Source organism: Aegilops tauschii, chromosome 6 (genome assembly GCF_002575655.3).
Source record: "Aegilops tauschii subsp. strangulata cultivar AL8/78 chromosome 6, Aet v6.0, whole genome shotgun sequence".
Classification (NCBI taxonomy): Eukaryota; Viridiplantae; Streptophyta; class Magnoliopsida; order Poales; family Poaceae; genus Aegilops; species Aegilops tauschii.
The window spans coordinates 344,510,089-344,533,230 of record NC_053040.3 but is presented as its reverse complement, the minus strand read 5'-3'; positions in this window follow the sequence as shown (position 1 = coordinate 344,533,230).

Genomic DNA, 23,142 nt, shown 5'->3' with positions numbered 1-23,142 from the left:
GCGGTGCGACCGTCCCGCCGCACAGAGGGGTGCAGCGAGGACGCTTGTTGCTCATTTCCCGCCGGACCATGGCAGCAGGCGATGGAGAACGGCGGGGACGTCCACCAACGGCCGCCGTTTGAGCGACACGGGTGGCAAGGGTGGCCCGGCACTCAGCACGGGCTCGGTGAGCGTCAGCCATGGATGCAATGGAGCAAGGGGACGCGGATCGGCGGGAAGAAAGCTTCGGCGCACCCCTACCTGGCGCGCCAAATGTCAGATTTCGGGTTCCGGCAAAATCCTTGAGGTTCGAACACTGGGGTGCGCATGAAGATCTCTCCCCCTCTAGCTCACGCCCTCACCGCAATCTCAAAGCTTCAGCGCGTCGAACTCGAAGAACAAAGGGACACAAGGTTTATACTAGTTCGGGCCAACGATGTGGTGTAATACCCTACTCCAGTGTGGTGTGGTGGATTGCCTCTTGGGCTGAGTATGAACAGTTACAAGGGAAGAACAGCCTCCTGAGGAGAGGTGCTCTTGTGCTTGGTGAGTTTGCGTAGTAGAGAATGATCAGGATCCCCCTTGCTACGGTGGTGGCTAGTCCTATTTATAGAGGCCCTGGTCCTCTTCCCAAATATTAGGCGGGAAGGGATTCCACAACAGCCAATTTGAAGGGGGACATCTAGTACAAGCTATCCTGACAAAAGGTGGTCTTCGACTGCCAAAGGCTCCGGTGGTGAAGCCGTCTTGGGCTCCACTGTGACGCCCCCGATTCAATCATACACTAATCATGCATGCAAACGTGTAAAATCAAGATCAGGGACTCACGGGAAGATATCACAACACAACTCTAAAAACATAAATAAGTCATACAAGCATCATAATACAAGCCGGGGGCCTCGAGGGCTCGAATATAAGAGCTCGATCATAGACGAGTCAGCGGAAGCAATGATATCTGAGTACAGACATAAGTTAAACAAGTTTGCCTTAAGAAGGCTAACACAAACTGGGATATAGATCGAAAGAGGCGCAGGCCTCCTGCCTGGGATCCTCCTAAACTACTCCTGGTCGTCGTCAGCGGCCTGCACGTAGTAGTAGGCACCTCCGATATAGTAGGAGTCGTCGTCGACGGTGGCCTCTGGCTCCTGGGCTCCAACATCTGGTTGCGACAACCAGGTAGAATGGGAAGTGGGAAAAGAGGGAGAAAAGCAACCGTGAGTACTCATCCAAAGTACTCGCAAGAAAGGATCTACACTACATATGCATGGGTATCTGTGTAAAGGGGCAATATCCGTGGACTGAACTGCAGAATGCCAGAATAAGAGGGGGATAGCTAGTCTTGTCGAAGACTATGCTTCTGGCAGCCTCCATCTTGCAGCATGTAGAGGAGAGTAGATGGTAAGTTCACCAAGTAGCATCGCATAGCATAAACCTACCCGGCGATCCTGTCCTCGTTGCCCTGTTAGAGAGCGATTACCAGGTTATATCTGGAACTTGGAAGGGTTTATTATGTATCCAGTTCTAGTTGTCATAAGGTCAAGGTACAACTCCAAGTCGTCCTGTTACCGAAGATCATGGCTATTCGAATAGATAACTTCCCTGTAGGGGTGCACCACATAACCCAACACGCTCGATCCCATTTGGCCGGACACACTTTCCTGGGTCATGCCCGGCCTCGGAAGATCAACACGTCGCAGCCCCACCTAGGCACAACTGAGAGGTCAGCACGCCGGTCTAAATCCTATGGCGCAGGGGTCTGGGCCCATCGCCCATTGCACACCTGCACGTTGCATGGGCGGCCGGAAGCAGACCTAGCCTAGCAGGCGTTCCAGTCCAATCCGGCGCACGCCGCTCAGTCGCTGATGTCACGAAGGCTTCGGCTGATACCACGACGTCGAGTGCCCATAACTGTTCCCGCGTAGTTGGTTAGTGCGTATAGGCCAGTGGCCAGACTCAGATCAAATAGCAAGATCTCGTTAAGCGTGTTAAGTATCCGCGAATGCCGACCAGGGCCAGGCCCACCTCTCTCCTAGGTGGTCTCAACCTGCCCTGTCACTCCGCCTCAAAGTAACAGTCGGAGGCCGTCGGGAACCCAGCCCACCTCTACCGGGATGGAGCCACCTGCCCCTTCAGCCCCCATCTCCGAACAGTATCATAAGTAATGTAACCGTATAAAGTATATAGCATATGCCCGTGATCGCCTCCCGAAGTGATCACGGCCCAGTAGTATAGCATGGCAGACGGACAAGAGTGTAGGGCCACTGATGGAATACTAGCAACCTATACTAAGCATTTAGGATTGCAGGTAAGGGTATCAACTGTAGCAACAATGACAGGCTATGCAGCAGAATAGGATTTAACCAAAAGCAGTAACATGCTACACTACTCTAATGCAAGCAGTATAGAGAAGAATAGGCGATATCTGGTGATCAAGCGGGGGGGCTTGCCTGGAAGCCTTGTTGCACAGGAAGAAGGGTCGTCGGTGACGTAGTCGTACTCGGTGGCATCAGCGCCGGTCTTGGGGTCTACCGGGGAAGAAGAGGGGGGAAGAAATAGTAAATACGGAGCAAACAAAGCATCACAAAACATAACGAGGAAATACGCGGTGCTAGGTATGCCCTAACGCAGTAGGAGGTGATACCGACGAAGCGGGGAAACATCCGGGAAAGTATCCCCGGTGTTTCGCGTTTTCGGACAGATGAACCGGAGGGGGAAAGTTGCATGTTTGCTATGCTAGGGATGTGTGGCGGACGAACGGGCTACGTATCCGGATTCGTCTCATCGTTCTGAGCAACTTTCATGTACAAAGTTTTTCCATCCGAGTTACGGATTAGTTTACATTAATTTTTAAAGATTTAATTCATTTTTAGAATTAACAGAATTAATTTAATTAGAAAATGTAATTATGATGTCAGCGTGATATCAGCATGATGTCAGCAGTCAACCATCTGTTGACTGGGTCAACAGACGCATGGGTCCCGTTTGTCATTGCCTCATTAACCTAGCTAACAGATTAGTTAGGTTAATTAGCTATTTAGGTTAATTAATCTTAATTAGTTTAATTAAGCAGGGTTAATTAACTATTAAATAAATAAATTAATAAGTTAACTAATATTTATTTATTTTAATTATTTTCCTTTTTGTTCTAAACAGTACATGGGCGTGGGCCCCGTCAGTCAATGGCACAAGGGGGCCCAGCTGTCTGTGGCCCCTAGGGCCTAACGGGCGCGCGGGTACGGGTATCGGGTGCCAGCCCGATTGGGCGCTCGCCCAGGCCAGCCACAGGGCGGGACGCATCGGGGCTCCGGCGGCCACCGCAGTGAGCTGCAGCAGCCGCGGAAAAGGGGAGCAGCGCCGAGCGCACGCGCCGGCGTGGTCGCGGGGCGGCGCGGCGGACAGGGCGCAGGGGGAAGAGGCGATGGCGTGGCGCACGGTGAAGGAGCTGCAGGGGCGAGGAGCGCCGCGGGGCGACGAGCGCGGGCTAAGGAGGTTAGGGAGGTGAGCGCCGGGGAGGCACGACGCAGCACGGGCGGCAGGGAGTGGTGCAGGCACGGGCGCGGGCGAAGCACGACCACGACGGCCTTGGGCGCGGGAAAGTGGCGTGGAGCGGCAGGCAGCAGCATCAGAATGGCAGTAGGCGTGGACGGACGTGGCGTGACGCGGGCGAGGCGAGGCTGGCGGCGCAGGTGAGGACGGGTAACGACGCGGCGAGCACGACCATCAGGAGCGCTGGGACCGAGGGAAGAGAGGAGAGGAGGGGGTCGATGCTCACCCCCGTTGCAGGGGATCTGGGGCGGCGAGGCTCGGGGTCGGCCGATGAGGAGGAGGCCGAGGACGCGGCGACCCAGGGGAGGAGCGGCGATAGCGTCCGGCGTGGTCGTCCCGGTCGGTGGCGACGGTCGGTCTGGTCGGCGTGGCTCGAGGAGGTCGGCGGGGTAGGAGCGACGGCGTCGGGGCGGTGCGGACGGCGAGGTCCCTGGGTGTCGGCGCGTCCAGATCGGGGGGGAGGCGCCAGGGAGAGTGGGGGGATCGGGGGGAGTGGGTGTAGCGGGGGGTGTGGCTGGACCGATCTAGGTCACAGGGGAAGTGGGGGGTTATGGGGGCGCCGATTGGGCCGGCCTAGCTTGCTCAGTGGCCAGCTGGGCCGAGGCCCAGCGGGGGGGCGGGGGGGTCTTTCTTTTGTTTTCTGTTTTGTTCTTTTCTTTTTATTTAATTTTTTGTTTCTATTTTCTTTTAGTTACACATTAATTTTAGTTTAGTAAAATATGACAATAGCCCCTAAAATAATGTTCCAGAATAACCCACTGTCATAAAAAGTTTTACCCATAATTAAAATAGTTTAGCAATTTATAAAATACCAAGGGCATTTATATAATTGTTTTTGCTAGGGTTTAAATCATTTTAGAGTATTTAAACATTTTATAAAAGTGTGGTTTCTCCACCATAATTACCTATGCATTATTTGGCTCACACCGAACATTTTAGTTTTAATACTTGAAACTTTTATTGTTTGCCTCTAATTAAAATTTGAATTTGAATCGTTTTGAACTAACGCGAGTTTATTAACAAAAATCAAGGTGACGTGGCATCATTAGTAGAGGGTTACTGTAGCTTAATTATCCGGGCGTCACAATTCTCCTCCACTACAAGAAATCTCGTCCCGAGATTTAAGAGGGGAAGTGACGGGAAAGGGATTTGGTTACGAAATTCTAACGAGCGTTCTCAATCTTGGTTGCTCTTCTTGAAGCAGTTGATCCATTACGTTGATGTCTTCATTTTTCCTGCTTCAGGTCATCATGATGAAGCTGGCATCCTTTCTTCGGGATCTCCTTCGTACTTATGAAAGAATAAGGGGGTATACCGAAAGAATGGACCTCTGCAAGGTAGACTATCTGGTAGATAACACCGGGGAAGGTGGCGGAAAGTAACTCTCAAATTGAAACTTAAGAAAATAACGAGAGGAAAGTAAGGAGGTATCATGGGAAGTTTTGAGCGGGCAGGCAATCGATCGATGCCTGAAACAGGGCGTGAAAGGGGTTCAAAGCAATGGGAATAAGTATTGTGTCTGATACCAGAATTGACGATCCCTCGGAAGGTGGCTCGTGATGTACTTACGAGGCCATACGCGAGGAATAACTTTGGGAACAGGGGGTGTATAGGAGAGTCAGGTTTCGATCATGTGGAAATGTGGGTTATGGGCCCACAATATGGGCGGTGGCGTCTTGCACGATCATGCAAGCAAGGCATGTCAGAGGATAGTCCGTCGGTTATGTCGGCAACAACATCGGTACCAAGGGCGAGGGACGAAGAGAACCATCTTCCTGCTTGTTGAATGAGGCGGGCCAATAGGCAAAGTTCTCATCCATCGGTGGTTACCGGAATGTCATCAACGATAGTAACAGGGTCTTGCTGACAGAATTGTACACCGAGGTGTTTACATAAGCAGGAGAATATTACTGCTTAGATCATATGGATCACAAGGAAGGCTAAACAAATCAATGGAAAGGAAAACTTGAGCATCAGATCCAACAGAACAATGGAAAGGAAAATGTGTTTGACACATATAATAGGGGTATACCCTTCTCAAGGACAACCAGAGCATGATATCTATGACATGATATAAAGTAGAAACCCCTTTAGGTAATGGGAGAGGAATTTCATGACATTACCCAAACAACGGTGTTTGGGGTAATTAATAAAGTAAATTTTGCATTATGCTTCAAATGTTATTATTGATGATCGGGGTACCACAGACATCCTTCGAGATAGCATTGACATGGTCTTCGAGCAAGGTCAGACTTTGGATACTCAATGGATTCATCAGGAACAACTTATAGAATAAGTCTTTCAATTTCCTCATGGAAGAATGGTTAACATTGCTAAAAGGAAGAACTATAACAATAGGCCCTCCAGCCAGGTGTGCTAGGCATGACATCACCTTACCGGGTCATATAAAGACCAACGTTATAACTCTTGGAAAATGCGTCCCAACCATCATATCTGACCGCGATTCATATCTGATTGGTGTTAGGATATCTCAGACTCAGGATGCCTGAGAAGAAGAGGTGCAACACAATTGACGAGATGACATTATATGATTCTCGGTAAATGAACTATGGAAGCGAGTTCCGAACAAGGGTTCATCATTAAGCCAAGGAGAGTATGAGGAGGTGGCTAATGGACTCAGCGATAATTCAACGAGGTATCCAAAAATATGGATCTCCACAATTATGTGGATCAGGAAGTAACATTTGTCAGATCAAATGATATAATGAAGTATGCTCGAGGAAAACATGCACAATTAAAACATTGATTGAAAGGTGCGCCCGAAATATGGGTTGGGTTGCATGACCAATGTCAGAATGGTGATTCAATAATCAATAGTCTAAGAATGAACGCCGACCATTAACTTCAAAGCAATAGGGTTGCTAGAAGGGCAGAATCCAAACAACACCGTTCACTTGTTGGTACCCCGGTTGGAATCAACACGAGTGTAACGCCCCGGATTCGATGCGCCAGGTGTCTTCCAGTTATTCGTCGTTGTTGCCATGTCATTTGCTTGCGTGTTGCATTTTGCCATGTCATCATCTGCATTGCATCATCATGTTTTTCAAAACTTGCATCCGGTCCTTTTCCCCGTTGTCCGTTTCGCGATCCGATACTCCCACACGCGCCCGTTGCACCCCTCTGTTTTCTTTTCGTGAGCGGGAGAAAAACGTTCTTGGAATGGACCGAGATTTTCCGAGTGGCCTTGGTATAGTACCGGTAGACCGCCCGTCAAATTTCGTTCCATTTGGAGGTCGTTTGATGCCCCAACGCTTAACCGCGTAGCCCGAAACCCCTCTTTCTTTGCAGCCCAGCACCCCTCCACCACAGCCCACTAACCCATCTAAATCCCCTCCATGCTCTTGGTCGTTCGATCACGATCGTGTGGGCGAAAACCGTGCCTCATTTGGACTCTCCTACCTCCCTCTACCTATATATTAGTCCCCTCCCCCGAGTTTTCGGGCAAAACCCTAGATCAATTCCCCTCCGCATCGCCGGACGTTTCATCCTTCCCCGCTGGACATGTCCGCCGCCGCCTCCACCTCACTCCGACCAATCAGCGCCCGCCACGTCGCCAACCCCGCAGCCTCAGCCACTCCCGCGCCGCCACGTCACCGCCGCCCGTCCCACGCGCCGCCGCAGGCCCGCGGGATCCAGATCCGGCCCTTCGGGCCCAGTCGCCGCCGCCCGCACGCCCGGCTCCCACGCCGCCGCCCGCTCGCCGCCCTCCGACCCGCGCCCCCGCGGCTCGCCTCCCGCCGCCGCCTCCGGCGACCCCGCCGCCCCGACCGCCCCGCCGCCAGCTCCGCCTTCCGCCTCCGCCGGCATCCTGTCGTCGCCGCCCGTCCCCACTCCGGCCACCGTCGCCCTTCTCCGGCGGAGATCCGGTGAGATCCGCGGCCGCCTCGGGATCCGTGCCGCGGTCAAACCCCCTCGTCTTTTCCAAGTCATTTTCCTGTGATAGTTTTATGCCCAGTTCATCATGCCATAACTTCTTGCATACTGCTCCGTTTTGCCTGCAGGATATATCGAAATGTTCGTCATGATATGCTCTTCATTTTGTTCCATTGTGCCATGCTTGTTTGAGATCATCTTGATTCCCTAATCATCGTTGCAAGAGTGCTATATGCTGTTATCTGCTGCCTGTTAACAGAACTTGATGATTTTCTTTTTCGTTGCATTTTGTGTGTGCATACTATGAGTTTGATGTCTACATGTGTTTTGAACTACATCATGCCGTCTGTACAGTGGTGCTTTCCTTGTAGTTTTGTGATCTATGTGGTGACTAGCACAAGTATGCAAAGTAGCCTCCGTGATGTTGCTGATTTATGTGACTTAGTGATTTCTGCTAAGTCTGAGTCTGTTATATTTTGTTGCCATGTAAACCTGCTGTCACCATGTGTTCTATGCATAATCTGGAGATGTTCACTAAGGATGTTTTATTATACATGTTATGCTCTATCCATCCATGCCCATGTTTGCAATTAGGGAGTGCTCTAGAATGTCTTAATCTTGCTCTACTTTTGCTATAAAATGTTCCTGGCAGATTGTTTACATGTTAATCAATTTTGCCATGGTTGTTACTAGTGATCCATGCACCCTATGAACTTACTCTTGCCATTCTTAGCTTCATATTTATGCCTTCTTACTGTTAGTTACCTTGTCATGCCATGTATTGCTCTGTGGTAAGTGTTTCAAGCTCACCAACATGCCTACTTATCGTCGATTCTGCCATGAACTGTTATTTTCACGGTCTGAATCTGTTTATGAAACTTGCTATGTTTACATTGGTGGCATCATATCTTTTGTGCCTTTTTGGATCGTGATCAGTAAGGGAATTTTGTTCTATGCAATTAGTAGATTCATGCCGTACCTTTGTTTGCTATGATCTGTTCCTGTAGCGTGTTGTTTGGTAGCTCTAAACTTAGCAACCTGATGTAATTTCTGCCATGTCCAGTGATTTCTGCCAAGTCTGTGAATATGTTATTATTTGCAATTTTGCCATGTCCTTTTGAGCATGTTTGATTGATTTCTGGAGATAGCTCAGTGTTCATGTTTTGTGATGCTTTACCTGTACATCATGTCCATGCCTTTTGTTTTCATGTTGAGTTGCTGTAGCATATTGTTTTGATGCTTTCTAGATGCCTAGTTGCTGTTTTGGACAGATTGTTGCTATATCTTTTTTGGAGTGTATGTGTTGCACCGTTGCTCCGTTTTGAGCATGCTCTATATGAAACTTGCTTGGTTTTGCATGTAGTTTCATATTCCCTTGTTGCATCCTTGTTTTGAGGTGTTTGCTTGATGATTGAATGCATTTTGCATCAATGACATGCTTAACTTGTTTTGCTCATATCTTCTAGGCTGTAGCTCCGAATCTAATGAACTTTATATGTAACTTGACTAGAATTTCATGTAGATCATCTTGGTGCATTTTAACTTGCTGTTTAACAACCTGAACATAAGGTTTGTTCAGATCTAGACCAATTTTGAAATTTGCATATGAGGACTTACCGGAATTGTTATATGTTAGTTCTGGCCTCATTTAAACTTGCTTTGATGTGTTGTTATTGTATGCATCATCTCTTGTCATGAGTAGCTTCATGTAGCCTTGTCATGCATCATACTTGGTTGAGCATCATGCATTGTTCACGTGTGGTGTGTTTACCATGTTGTGTGCTTCTTCTCGATAGTTCCCGTTTCGTTGCGATCGTGAGGATTCGTTCGTCTACGCTTGGTTCGTCTTCGTGGCTTCATCTTCTTCATGGACTCGTTCTTCTTCCTAGCGGGATTTCAGGCAAGATGACCGTCACCTTGGATCTCATTACTATCATTGCTATGCTAGTTGCTTCGTTCTATCGCTATGCTGCGCTACCTATCACTTGCTCCTCAAGCCTCCCAAATTGCCATGAACCTCTAACAGTTGTCACCCTTCCTAGCAATCCGTTGTTTGGCTATGTTACCGCTTTGCTCACCCCCTCTTATAGAGTTGCTAGTTGCAGGTGAAGATGAAGGTTGTTCCATGTTGGAACATGGATATCATGAACTTTGTTGGGATATCACAATATCTCTTATGTTATTAATGCATCTATATACTTGGTAAAGGGTGGAAGGCTCGGCCTTATGCCTGGTGTTTTGTTCCACTCTTGCCGCCCTAGTTTCCGTCATACCGGTGTTATGTTCCTTGATTTTTGCGTCCCTTACGCGGTTGGGTGATTTATGGGACCCCCTTAACAGTTCGCTCTGAATAAAACTCTTCCAGCAAGGCCCAACCTTGGTTTTACATTTGCCTCACCTAGCCTTTTTCCCTTGGGAGTCGCGCATCCCGAGGGTCATCTTTATTTTAACCCCCCCGGGCCAGTGCTTCTCTAAGTGTTGGTCCGAACCGAGCTGCCTGCGGGGCCACCTCGGGGAAACTTGAGGGCAGGTTTTACTCGTAGCTAGTCTCATCCGGTGTTGCCCTGAGAACGAGATATGTGCAGCTCCTATCGGGATTGTCGGCACATCGGGCGGCTTTGCTGGTCTTATTCTAACATTGTCGAAATGTCTTGTAACCGGGATTCCGAGACTGATTGGATCTTCCCGGGAGAAGGAATATCCTTCGTTGACCGTGAGAGCTTATAATGGGGTAAGTTGGGACACCCCTGCAGGGTATAAACTTTCGAGAGCCGTGCCCGCGGTTATGTGGCAGATGGGAATTTGTTAATATCCGGTTGTAGAGAACTTGACACTTGACTTAATTAAAACGCATCAACCGCGTGTGTAGCCGTGATGGTCTCTTCTCGGCGGAGTCCGGGAAGTGAACACGGTTTTTGGGTTATGTTTGACGTAAGTAGGAGTTCAGGATCACTTCTTGATCATTGCTAGTTTCACGACCGTTCCGTCGCTTCTCTTCTCGCTCTTATTTGCGTATGTTAGCCACCATACATGCTTAGTCGCTGCTGCAACCTCACCACTTTACCCCTTCCTTACCCCTTTAAGCTTTGCTAGTCTTGATACCCATGGTTATGGGATTGCTGAGTCCTCGTGGCTCACAGATTACTACAACACCAGTTGCAGGTACAGGCTTTGCGATGATCATGACGCGAGAGCGATGTTACTTGTTTTGGAGTTCTTCTTCTGCTTCTTCTTCGATCAGGGGATAGGTTCCAGGTCGGCAGCCTGGGCTAGTAGGGTGGATGTCGTTTGAGTTCCTGTTGGTGTTCCATCCGTAGTCGGATGTTGATCATGTGTATGATGTATTGATGTATTCTTGCGGCATTTGTATGCCTTTTATGTATCCCTATATATTATGTAATGTTGATGTAATGATATCCACCTTGCAAAAGCGTGTCAATATGCGGTTCTATCCTTGGTGGGACCTTCGAGTTCCTTTAGGATAGTATCACATATTGGGCGTGACAACGAGGACCAACAAAGAATGGTGATGGTGAGAAGTATCACTATACCAAGAATTTTTAAGAGGTGGAGCAATCCTCACAACATCCTTGACATAAAAAAATAGTACTACTTCAAGGTAGAACATAATACAAGCTGGAAAGAAAATTGCATCTATAACTTGAACAAGTTTGTGATGAAAGGGAGTAAGGATGTTGTCGGTGGCAACTCAAATTACCAAGGGACGAGGATGGTACTTATCATCATGAATTCGATAGATATCCTGAAAGGAGTCAAATGTTGATGATCACGACAAATTTTGTCAAGAGATTTCATGAGGATGTAATCGATCAGCGATGACATCAACTCAACGGGATGATGAAGCAAGAGGTTATTGGAACCACAGATACGACACGAACTCAAAATCAAGCTTGTTGTTCAAGGCAAAATGGTATGACGAGGAAGATCGGCGTAAGCTTAGCTCATCATCGAAAGTTGTGCTCCGGGGTTAAGGACCAGTAGCACAGTTAAAAATCGGCATGATAATGATATAGCCGAGCAGGCTAGGACTTACGTGATCGAGTTCAAATTCGTAGGTAATGAAGGTTACCAACAGTTGTTTAATCGCGGTGCGAACTCGATTCAGTTATCGGAGTCTTTGAGTGATTAATAACTCAGAGCCCGTGAAAAAATTTTGGAATCAGTGACAATGTAGTACTTGATGAAGAACTCATAAGAAGTTATGCAATTTCGTGATAATCTCGAGATACCAGGGGGGTAATACTCGATGACAGATCGAAGTAGAGGTTGGACTGGGGTATTGCTCTGCAGAAGACAAGTGCTTAAACTTGCATGAGAAATGGTATTTAAAGGAGAACATGGTCGGAACCATGATTGCATAAGACCAGATCCCAGATATAAGATGAACTTATACCAAAGGATTAATTAATTTAAGAGAAGCTTTAATGATAAGATCTACATCGTGTCCATGGGCATGAACACAAAGTTCAAGGTCGACTCCCACTTCTCCAATGCATAACGTTTCATTCACTTCTCACTTTCAAAGAAGTTGTAGTGTTCAAATTTTATCTGGCAAAATACCAGAAGAGTATGACTTGTGAAAACTTTCGAGTTCACACATATTAAGGAAGGCATAGGTTCAACCCATCGGGTTATCTTAGAAACATATACCACCAGCTACAAGAGTAAATGTCACCAGCTCCAAGCAGAGCATGGTTGGCCAAATCAGAGAATAGGGTTTATCAATGGCATTATGTATCAGGGAAAGAACTGCTCGAGGTTTTTGTATACAACGGACACTGTCGGATGACAATTCAACAAATGACCTGATGGTCCGTAACGGAGCTGATGTGAGTATCGCCACACAACCAGCGAAAGAAACGATGCAAAGGCATTGGATTATAGAAGCAACTGACTAATTGAAAGCACAAATGCAAAGGAATTATGATTTCTAATTCAAGGGATCAGAAGCAACGCTCTGATTAGGGATGGATAAGTTGAATAGCCTTAGGGGTACAATCAACGACAATTTGGTTGGTCGAGAACCAGCTCCTGTCCAAAATTGGCGTCTAAGCTGGAAGGGTGAATTCTTCGATTCGGTTGAGGATTGCGAGCAACCGCAACATATTGAATCAACGGACTCAAAATGATAATGACAAAGGATGTCAATAAGATTACTAGACTCATGGGATTAACCATAATGCAAGTAAGCAAGAATTTCAAGAGCAAAAGGCTCCTGAGGATTTTCGGAAGATCGGATGGTATTTTGAAGACTTTTGTGAAACACATGAAAAACTGGGGATGAGCGGATACTCGACAAGTGCGAGGATTTATTTGTAGGAGTATTCATGTGGCAAAGAACTGCAAGGCAATAGGCACAAAGTATTCTCAGAACAATAGAGAAAACTTCCGGGTATCTTGTAATAACAAGATCAACGGGGGATGATCGTATGAATGGCAAGTGTAAGTAGTTATCCATAAGGATTTATCGGTGGTCGGGAATAGCAAAAGTGGTGGGCACAATGTCTCAAGAGAATATCGAAGAGTATCTTCGGAAGCTTCTGGTGAAGCAGGCCATCATCTGGAATGAAGGGGCTCTCCGGGAGAAAGTATTTATGAGAACCTAGAGTTAGAGTTAGCAAACCATTTAACCCGAATAGAAGAGAGATCAGAGTCCCAGAGTAAAGGCGAGGAATAAAAGATCCTAATACCACCCAAATGGCGACGTGGGTCCGTAAGCCACACAGCCATGGTAGTAAAAGTTTTTCAATGACTAGACTCAACTTCGGCCAAGGAGTTGGAAAGGGGGATTCCTACGGTAGTCGGCTCTGATACCAACTTGTGACGCCCCCGATTCAATCAAACACTAATCATGCACACAAACGTGTACGATCAAGATCAAGGACTCACGGGAAGATATCACAACACAACTCTAAAACATAAATAAGTCATACAAGCATCATAATACAAGCCAGGGGCCTCGAGGGCTCGAATACAAGAGCTCAATCATAGACGAGTCAGCGGAAGCAACGATATCTGAGTACAGACATAAGTTAAACAAGTTTGCCTTAAGAAGGCTAGCACAAACTGGGATACAGATCGAAAGAGGCGCAGGCCTCCTGCCTGGGATCCTCCTAAACTACTCCTGGTCGTCGTCAGCGGCGTGCACGTAGTAGTAGGCACCTCCGATGTAGTAGGAGTCGTCGTCGACGGTGGCGTCTAGCTCCTGGGCTCCAACATCTGGTTGCGATAACCAGGTAGAGTGGGAAGTGGGAAAAGAGGGAGAAAAACAACCGTGAGTACTCATCCAAAGTACTCGCAAGCAAGGATCTACACTACATATGCATGGGTATCTGTGTAAAGGGGCAATGTCGGTGGACTGAACTACAGAATGCCAGAATAAGAGGGGGATAGCTAGTCCTGTCGAAGACTACGCTTCTGGCAGCCTCCATCTTGCAGCATGTAGAGGAGAGTAGATGGTAAGTTCACCAAGTAGCATCGCATAGCATAAACCTACCCGGCGATCCTCTCCTCGTTGCCCTGTTAGAGAGCAATTACCGGGTTATATCTGGCACTTGGAAGGGTGTGTTTTATTAAGTATCCAGTTCTAGTTGTCATAAGGTCAAGGTACAACTCCAAGTCGTCCTATTACGAAAGATCACGGCTATACGAATAGATAAACTTCCCTGCAGGGGTGCACCACATAACCCAACACGCTCGATCCCATTTGGCCGGACACACTTTCCTGGGTCATGCCCGGCCTCGGAAGATCAACACGTCGCAGCCCCACCTAGGCACAACAGAGAGGTCAGCACGCCGGTCTAAATCCTATGGCGCAGGGGTCTGGGCACATCGCCCATTGCACACCTGCACGTTGCGTGGGCGGCCGGAAGCAGACCTAGCCTAGCAGACGTTCCAGTCCAATCCGGCGCGCGCCGCTCAGTCGCTGACGTCATGAAGGCTTTGGCTAATACCACGACGTCGAGTGCCCATAACTGTTCCCGCGTAGTTGGTTAGTGCGTATAGGCCAGTGGCCAGACTCAGATCAAATACCAAGATCTCGTTAAGCGTGTTAAGTATCCGCGAATGCCGACCAGGGCCAGGCCCACCTCTCTCCTAGGTGGTCTCAACCTGCCCTGTCGCTCCGCCTCAAAGTAACAGTCGGGGCCGTCGGGAACCCAGGCCCACCTCTACCGGGATGGAGCCACCTACCCCTTCAGCCCCCATCTCCGAACAGTATCATAAGTAATGTAACAGTATAAAGTATATAACATATGCCCGTGATCACCTCCCGAAGTGATCACGGCCCAGTAGTATAGCATTGCAGACGGACAAGAGTGTAGGGCCACTGATGGAATACTAGCATCCTATACTAAGCATTTAGGATTGCAGGTAAGGGTATCAACTGTAGCAACAATGACAGGCTATGCAACAGAATAGGATTTAACCGAAAGCGATAACATGCTACACTACTCTAATGCAAGCAGTATAGAGAAGAATAGGCGATATCTGGTGATCAAGGGGGGGCTTGCCTGGAAGCCTTGTTGCATAGGAAGAAGGGTCGTCGGTGACATAGTCGTACTCGGTGGCATCAGCGCCGGTCTCGGGGTCTACCGGGGAAGAAGAGGGGCGAAGAAATAGTAAATACGCAGCAAACAAAGTTGCGTGTTTGGTATGCTAGGGATGTGTGGCGGACGAACGGGCTACGTATCCGGATTCGTCTCGTCGTTCTGAGCAACTTTCATGTACAAAGTTTTTCCATCCGAGTTACGGATTATTTTACATTAATTTTTAAAGATTTAATTCATTTTTAGAATTAACAGAATTAATTTAATTAGAAAACGTAATTTTGATGTCAGCGTGATATCAGCATGATGTCAGCAGTCAACCGTCTATTGACTGGGTCAACAGACGCGTGGGTCCCGTTTGTCATTGCCTCATTAACCTAGCTAACAGATTAGTTAGGTTAATTAGCTATTTAGGTTAATTAATCTTAATTAGTTTAATTAAGCAGGGTTAATTAACTATTAAATAAATTAATTAACTAATATTTATTTATTTAAATTATTATCCTTTTTGTTCTAAACTGTACATGGGCGTGGGCCCCGTCAGTCAATGGCACAAGGGGGCCCAGCTGTCTGTGGCCCCTAGGGCCTAACGGGCGCGCGGGTACGGGTATCGGGCGCCAGCCCGATTGGGCGCTCGCCCAGGCCAGCCACAGGGCGGGACACATCGGGGCTCCGGCGGCCACCGCAGTGAGCTGCAGCAGCCGCGGAAAAGGGGAGTAGCGCCGAGCGCACGCGCCGGCGTGGTCGCAGGGCGGTGCGGCGGACAGGGCGCAGGGGGGAGAGGCGACGGCGTGGCGCACAGGGAAGGAGCAGCAGGGGCGAGGAGCGCCACGGGGCGACGAGTGCGGGCTAAGGAGGTTAGCGAGGTGAGCGCCCGGGAGGCACGACGCAGCACGGGCGGCAGGGGCGGTGCAGGGACGGGCGCGGGCGAAGCACGACCACGACGGCCTTGGGCGCGGGAAAGTGGCGTGGAGCGGCAGGCAGTGGCATCAGAACGGCAGTAGGCGCGGATGGACGTGGCGTGACGCGGGCGAGGCGAGGCTGGCGGCGTAGGTGAGGACGGGTAACGACGCGGCGAGCACGACCATCAGGAGCGCGGGGACCGAGGGAAGAGAGGAGAGGAGGGGATCGCTGCTCACCCCGTTGCACGGGATCTAGGGCGGCGAGGCTCGGGGTCGGCCGATGAGGAGGAGGCCGAGGATGCGGCGACGCAGGGGAGGAGTGGCGATGGCGTCCGGCGTGGTCGTCCTGATTGGTGGCGACGGTCGGTCCGGTCGACGTGGCTCGAGGAGGCCGGCGGGGTAGGGGCGACGGCGTCGGGGCGGTGACGGGCGGCGAGGTCCCTGGGTGGTAGCGCGTCGAGATCGGGGGGGAGGGGGAGGCGCCAGGGAGAGTGGGGGATCGGGGGGAGTGGGCATAGTGGGGGTGTGGCTGGCCCGATCTAGGTCACGGGGGAAGTAGGGGGTTATGGGGGCGCCGATTGGGCCGGCCTAGCTTGCCCAGTGGCCAGCTGGGCCGAGGCCCAGCAGGGGGGGTCTTTCTTTTGTTTTCTGTTTTGTTCTTTTCTTTTTATTCAATTTTTTGTTTCTATTTTCTTTTAGTTACACATTAATTTTAGTTTAGTAAAATATGACAATAGCCAATAAAATAATATTCCATAATAACCCACTGTCATAAAAAGTTTTACCCATAATTAAAATAGTTTAGCAATTTATAAAATACCAAGGGCATTTATATAATTGTTTTTGCTAGGGTTTAAATCATTTTAGAGTATTTAAACATTTTATAAAAGTGTGGTTTCTCCATCATAATTACCTATGCATTATTTGGCTCACACCGAACATTTTAGTTTTAATACTTGAAAACTTTTATTGTTTGCCTATAATTAAAGTTTGAATTTGATCGTTTTGAACTAGTGCGAGTTTATTAACAAAAATCGAGGTGATGTGGCATCATTAGTAGAGGGTTACTGTAGCTTAATTATCCGGGCGTCACATCCACGGCGACCTCCGTCCTGCCGTCCTGCTGGTCTTGGTCTCGTTGCACTGATATGGAAACCTTTGCCTGATGCCTCGGGACTCCTCCCATGCGCTTGCCTCTTGAGCACCAAAGAGGAAACGAGGACACTGTGCACGCCGGCGCCTGCCTGGCGCCCGCCTGGCCCCAGTCATCACGGCTTGCGTCACAGGAACATCGCGAGGTGCCCCTTTCCTTGATCTCTCTGCCCCTCGTGAGCTAGCCTGGTGAGGCCGACCCCAAGGAGATCTTGCATCGTCCGCCTCGCGAGGCTTGGCCCCTTGCGAGGGTCTTGAGTGTTTGCTGGTAAGATGGGTTGTACAGGGCCGCCGGTGAAGCCACACCGTGCACCTGTCGGAGTAATTGGACACGGGTATCCCGAAGACGGCGAGACAATATTTCAAGACATCGGGGCTAGCAAAGCCCCTCAGTCCGACTGCCCGGCCGCTCCTTCCGGCTCCCCGTCCGACTGCTCCACCCGGCCGGCTGCCAGCTGACCAACTGCACCGACTAGCCGACTGCCGACTGCAGTCCGACCCGGCATCGACAAGACCCCGACGAGACGGCCATACCACGGACAAGACAACCGTACCGCGACACCGTCATGTATAGTGTCACTTGTCCCCTGGCACTATTCATGAAGTGACCTAGGGGACAAGCATGACATGCACCATGCCTTGCTCCCATACCTCCACATAGCTTAGATGCAAAGCTACCCTCTCCTATAAAAGGAGACACACATCCATCCATCCATGGATGGACTCACACGTACACACACAAGCAAGCTAGCTAGCAAGAGAGCTAGCTAGCCATCCATCCATCCATTCCCACGGGCAAGCATGCCCAAGCACACATACGGCCATGCTCATGGCCGGCCACTAAAGCGTGCCTTGTGCACACATATATGGAGTCAGATGCCCATGGCACTGCCCCCAGATACAGCTCTAGGAGCGCTTTGTACTGCCCGATGTACACCCCAGATATATATGCTCAGACATGCAGGAGTAGGGGTATTATCTCTCCGGAGAGCCCCGAACCTGGGTAAACTAGCGCGTGCTACTCGCATACCCGCTCCCGGGCCTATCAGCAGCAGTCTTACCCTCACACAAAGCCCTTGTGGCATCTGTCGCCTCACACCCCCCCGTGAGAATACCACGACAGTTGGCGCCCACCGTGGGGCGGTACTATGCTACCGCGCTGCTGCTGGTTTCGCAGTCCGGGCGGGACCATCTTCGCCATCACCACCGCGGCGTCGCGCCGTCCCTCCGATAGCGGTCGAGGGCTCGATATCGACACACCCTCGGAATGGCCGCGAGGGGCGGCGCGTCCTTGCCGTAGGCCTCGCCTTCGTCATCATCACCGCGGCGTCGCGCCGTCCCTCCGATAGCGGTCGAGGGCTCGATATCGACACACCCTCGGAATGGCCGCGAGGGGCGGCGCGTCCTCGCCGTCGGGACCATCTTCGCCATCACCGCCGCGGCGTCGCGCCGTCTCTCCGGTAGCGCTCGGGGGCTCGACTTCGACCTGCCCCCGGAGCGGCCGCGCGGGACGGCACGTCCTCGTCGTCGGCCTCGCCGCCTCCGTCATCATCACCATTGCAACGCCGATCGTCCGTCCGCACACGCGCCGCGCGTGCGGTGCCTCGCTTCGGTCGGCCGTATCGGTGCGCGCGCCGTGCCACGTCGCTCGCGTCTGCTCCCCTCCGCATTATGCCTTGCTCTGGCCGAAAAACGCAGCCACACTACCCGTATATTGGCCGGATGCGAGTCAAACCATGGTCATATACCACTCATACACTATCCACGCATTAGTCAAGGCGAAGCAAACACTTCCAAACCATGGCAATGCTGCCTCGCTGTAGCTATTCCTGCCTCGAACGGCTTTGCTCGTCTCCATCCCAAGCGCCAGTAGCGGCTGAACGCCTGCTCCTCCACCAGCGCGGCTGCCCGTCCGCCCGCACCACCGCGGGCTGCTCCGCTGCTGCCCTGCAGCTCTCGACGCCCACAAGCTCCACCTCGCTGCTCCAACCCCGCACAGGCTCCCTGCAGCTCCGCGGCTACCCCCGCGTCCGGCCTCTCGTCGCCACCTGGGGCCCTCCCGCGCCCGGCGTCCGCACCCGGACGTGGCGACCACCACGCCCTGCCGCCTCCTTACACGCGTGCCGGCTTGGCCCCCCGCGGCCGCGCGCCAGTTCGGCCGGCCGACGTCCTGCCCGCCTCCGGTCCCGCGCTTGCGGTCTGCCTGGCCGCCCTCGAGCTACTCCGGCCGTCTCCCGCGGCTGTCCCGCGCCGGCTCCGTGAGCCCGGGCCGCCTGCTCCGCGTGCCGGGTCCGCGTCCCGCCTGGCCGGCTCCAACATATGACTCCGACCCCGCGTGCGCCGACTTCGCGTCGCCATCCAGCACCCGGCCTCCCGCGGCTGTGCGCGCGCCGACTCCCCCACCCGTCCAGCTTCGCGCGCGCCGGCCTCCCGCCCTCCGCGCGACCCGGCCCGGCCGGCTCCGCGCATCCCGGGTTCGGCTCCCCCCGCGCCGACTCGCCGCCTCGCCCGCCCGCCGGCTCCCGCGGGCCGGCTTCGCCTTGCTTCGGCCGCCTTGCCCCGCTGGCCGGCGTCCGCCTCGTCGCTCCTCCATGCGGCCGAGTGCCCCAAGCCCGCACCGGCTCCCCTCGCTCATCGCCTGCCGACTCGCCGCCCCACGGGCCGGCCTCCGCGCGGTCGCGCCGCTTCGCCCGCATCGCCTCGCGTCGCCCCGCCGACTCTGGCCGCGCGCCGGCTCCTTCAGCCCTCGCCGCGCCGGCTTCACCGGTGACCCGGCCTGACGGCTCCCCCCAACTCGGACGACTGGCTCCGCCGCCTGCCGTCTCCGTCGCCACCCGGCCGGCTCCGCCACGTGCCGGCCCCGCCCGGCGACCCGGCCGCTTGCCGGCCCCGCCCGCATCCCGGCTAGCCGGCTCCTCCCGCAGGTCGGCTGGCCACGCCCGTGCGGACTGCGCTGTGCAAGCTCCTCTGCCGGCTGGAGCAAAAGAGAAAGAAGAAAAGTCAAGCCGGCAAAAAAAAAGAAGAGAGAGAAGGAAAGAAGAGGTCGGCTGGGACAAAGAAAAGGAAAAACTCCGTCTATCCGTCCGCCTGCTTCGTCACTCGGACGCGACCTGGCCTGCCGGTCCGCCTCGACGCCTGGCTGGTCGAACCTCGGCCCGAGTCTCGGGGGCTACACCCGGCGGGTGCGATGACGCGCCCCCGCGAGGAGAGAAGACAGAGTAGTCGCCGGGAGATCCGGCCCGACTGCTCAGCAGTCGGCCCGAATCTCGGGGGCTACACCCAGCGGGTGCGCTGACGCGCCCCCGCGAGGAAAGAAGACAAAGTCGTTGCCGGAAGATCCGGCCCGACTGCTCAGCAGTCGGCCCGAATCTCGGGGGCTACACCCAGTGGGTGCGCTGGCGCGCCCCCACGGAGACAAGAGAAGAGTTTTGTCCGGTTGCCAGCAGCCGGCGGAAGAAGAAAAAGGGCGTTGCAAAACGCCTCGCCGCCTGGCCGGTCGAGCCTGACCGGCCGGGACCCTCCTTCGAGCGATCGGGGGCTCGAAGGCTACACCCAGCGGGTGCGCCGGCTCTCTTCGGCAAACTCCGCCTCGGCTACACGAAAACCAATGTGAGCTCCTCACCTGCAGATTTTTTTCACCGCGAGAGCACGGATAACCTCGAGCGATGCTCGGGGGTATCTCCGCATTTCATTACAGTTGCATCACTGTTTGCCCCGGCGCCAGCCAGAGTTGGCCCGGGGGCTGGCCGCTTGGCCTGAGACGTTTGTTCCCGCAGACGGCTTAGTAGCGTGCACGGTATGAAAAGCCCACTCTTAGTCACAGACCGCAGAGCGGCTGTCCGACTGGCAAGAGTGAACGCTGAAGGCCACCCACGCGAAAAACGTCCGGGAAGAAAAACGCTTCGGGCGACCCGACCGTTTTCTTTATGAGTATCTACTCGGTTAAATTCGCTCCCAGAGCCTGAGTATTGTACACTCCACTCCGCGGCCCACTCTCAGCCACAGACCGCAGAGCGGCTGTCCGGCAAGCGAGAGCACAAGCCAAAGAGCGGAGGGAACATGAAAAAGATTAAAGGGGGCTCGGACGAAACCGAGTCGGCACCCTCCGCATAAAACTTGCAGTGCTAAAAAGCAATCATTTGACATATCTGCATGGACTAACTTTGTTTTTTGCATGATCATTTCCATGAACACTCGCGAAAAAACCTCCGCCCGACTTTGCCAAGTTGCCCGGAGGCTTGGGGGCTACTGTCGGAGTAATTGGACACGGGTATCCCGAAGACGGCGAGACAATATTTCAAGACATCGGGGCTAGCAAAGCCCCTCAGTCCGACTGCCCGGCCGCTCCTGCCGGCTCCCCGTCCGACTGCTCCACCCGGCCGGCTGCCAGCTGACCAACTGCACCGACTAGCCGACTGCCGACTGCAGTCCGACCCGGCATCGACAAGACCCCGACGAGACGGCCATACCGCAGACAAGACAACCGTACCGCGACACCGTCATGTATAGTGTCACTTGTCCCCTGGCACTATTCATGAAGTGACCTAGGGGACAAGCATGACATGCACCATGCCTTGCTCCCATACCTCCACATAGCTTAGATGCAAAGCTACCCTCTCCTATAAAAGGAGACACACATCCATCCATCCATGGATGGACTCACACGTACACACACAAGCAAGCTAGCTAGCAAGAGAGCTAGCTAGCCATCCATCCATCCATTCCCACGGGCAAGCATGCCCAAGCACACATACGGCCATGCTCATGGCCGGCCACTAAAGCGTGCCTTGTGCACACATATATGGAGTCAGATGCCCATGGCACTGCCCCCAGATACAGCTCTAGGAGCGCTTTGTACTGCCCGATGTACACCCCAGATATATATGCTCAGACATGCAGGAGTAGGGGTATTATCTCTCCGGAGAGCCCCGAACCTGGGTAAACTAGCACGTGCTACTCGCATACCCGCTCCCGGGCCTATCAGCAGCAGTCTTACCCTCACACAAAGCCCTTGTGGCATCTGTCGCCTCACACCCCCCCCCCCCCGTGAGAATACCACGACAGCACCGCAGGCAGGCAAGTCTGGGGAACCCCGTTCCCAGGACGCCGAGAGAGGTAAAAGGTTGGGAGGCGAAACTATAAGCCCCTATCTTTCTCTGTGTCCGATTAAAACTTTGAACCCATAAATATCACGCGAGTGTTAGCAATTGTGAAAGATTAAATGATAGTTGAGTATGTGGAGTTTGCTAAATCAAAGCTCTGACATAGACCCTTCCAGAAAATAAGATGAATTGCAATTGTTTGATGACTGAGAATATAGTTTGTTAGTTTCAAGAAAGTTTATGATCTATACTTTAACATGTGAATAGCTTGTTACTTGGTCATGAAAAGTTTTATGAGATGAGCTACTGTTATGGCATATAATGATGCTAGAAAAGGTGATTGAAATTATCATTGATCAAACTTGTGCACTTGCTAGCATTCACACTTCATAAAGTATTTATTTTATCATTTACCTACTCGAGGACGAGCAGGAATTAAGCTTGGGGATGCTCATACGTCTCCAACGTATCTATAATTTATGAAGTATTCATGCCATGTTTACTATTGTTTTATATGATTTTAATATGATTTGATTAGAACTAACCCGGATTGAAGCTGTTTTCAGCAGAACTACCGTGTTGTTGTTTTTGTGCAGAAATAAAAGTTCTCGGAATGCGCTGAAAATCAACGGAGAATTTTTCTGGAAAATATAAAAAATACTGGAACAAAAATCTACCGGAGGGGAGTCCCGTGGGCCCCACGACGGTGGGGGCGCGCCTGAGGGAGTCCTGGATTAGGGGGTCCTCGGACTGCCGGACTATATACTTTGGCCGGACTGTTGGACTATGAAGATACAAGATTGAAGACTTCGTCCCGTGTCCGGATGGGACTCTCCTTTGCGTGGAAGGCAAGCTTGGCAATTCGGATATGTGGATCTCCTCCCTTGTAACCGACTCTGTGTAACCCTAGCTCCCTCCGGTGTCTATATAAACCGGAGGGTTTAGTCCATAGGACAACAACAATCATAATCATAGGCTAGCTTCTAGGGTTTAGCCTCT